Raw genomic sequence first — 1,990 nt, forward strand, 5'->3', positions numbered from 1 at the left:
TACGCGCATGCTCTTAGAGGAAGGGTTGGTAGGAGTTAACCATCGCGCGATCCCGACCTCCAGACATAAGGAAGACAATCAAAGAGATACCTCATGCTTCAAATTTGTTACACAACGGTTACCATGTGTGCATGCTACAGGACTCGGAAACCTCAACACAAGTATTTCTTGAATTCACAATTACTCTGCTAGCATGACTCTAATATCACCATCCTCATATCTCAAAACATTCATCAAGAATCAAACTTCTCATAGTATTCAATGCACTTCTTTATGAAAGTCTCTACTCCTAATGGAGCAGTTGGTGAATAGTCTCCATGGTTTATTTTCGCGGGGTTTGTGTCGTCTCTCCTCCCACCACCCCTCCCATCCTGGTCCATCGGTTTATTTTTCTCTCCACTCTTTATTACAACCACTACTAGAAATCACCATATTTCCGACGGTGAAATCTATTAGCCGACGGGCCGTCGATTATTACTATAATAGCCGACAGTAGTATCAGTGGCCGACGGTTATTGGCAACTCACACATATTACTACTAATAGCCGACGGTATAACAGATTACCCGACGGTGAAAATCCAACTCTCGGATATCCAATTTAATGCCCGACAGTTCAATATAATATTCGACGGTTTTAGATACACTCACGTGGATTACATGTAATGCCCGACGGTGAAATTTAATATTCGAAGGTGAAAACAAAACTCTCACTTATGAGTGAAAATGGCCGACGGTACATGTGTGACTCTCGGTTATTTGAGTAAATACCCGACGGGGTATAGCAATAACCGACGGTTAACTTTCACTCTCGATGATATGTTTCAATGGGCAACATCGATAAACATTTGGAATGACCGATGTTATATACCAGATTTTCCGAGAATTGAGATCTAGCATTTCTATTTTTAAGTGCATTATGTTGTTTTCACAATTAATATGTATGATGCTTAATAAAGTTGGTACTAAACAATACGAATAGGAGAAGCTCTTGTTCGTGAGTGAACGTGGCTTTGATTAACTAGGTATGTTGATGAGAGATGTTAGTGTGTCGGCTTGATCATTAAGTAGCAGTAAGCAAGAGTCAAAACTACAAGTAGAAGAGACACTGCTTGTGTTGGCTTTAATTATTATGAGGTACTATTATTATTTTCAATTTAAATAAGTATGATCTCTCGAGATGAAAGTTAAGAAGTTGACGTGTGTAAGAAACCTAAGGATATAAATACGAATTTTCTTTTTTTAGAAAGCTTGGTCTCCAAAACAATACAAATAAGATGTTTTGTTCTTCTAAAAAGGAGACGTCTGAAAAAAATGAACTTACAATATGGTCCAAAAGAACACAAACAATATGGTCCAAACTAATAGAAGTAGGATGGTTTAAAAATTGGTCTGAATGAATAGGAAAATTGCTCCAAAAGAATACGAACAAGATGTTTCTTTAAATGGCATGTGTTTGAAAATGCGCACTTACAAAGTACCTTGAAGTAATAATTAATATCCTAATTATAATAAACATGCATTCAATATTTCAAAATTAAGAAACTGAACTATGTGAGAAACCTAAAAATATAAATATGGTACTTTTGAAAGAGAAAATCACTCCAAAGAAAAAAAATAAGATGGTTCTTAGAATAACGATACGTCTCGAGAAAGAACTGAAGGAGCATGATTCAAACTCAAGACCATAAGGTCTAACTCTAGCGACTTTACTAGGAAGGTGTCAGAAGAGTTGTGATTCATGTGCCTTCAGATTTTCTTATACATAGAGCGTTCTCTCCAACGCAGGGAGCCAAAGTGCCGCAACCGATTCACCCAATCGCCTCGGTCCTCACTCTCAACACCATTTGTTGCTTAGACGTACAATACCTCCTGACCTCACCTCTCTCAACACCAGTGGCCACCTAGGTCTGTCGCGTGTCCTCTCCTGACTCTCCTTCCTCTCCTCCGTCACCGATAATCCTACATCAACAGACAACAATGGACCTTTAC

This window comes from Triticum dicoccoides, chromosome 7B (assembly GCF_002162155.2).
Source record: "Triticum dicoccoides isolate Atlit2015 ecotype Zavitan chromosome 7B, WEW_v2.0, whole genome shotgun sequence".
NCBI lineage: Eukaryota > Viridiplantae > Streptophyta > Magnoliopsida > Poales > Poaceae > Triticum > Triticum dicoccoides.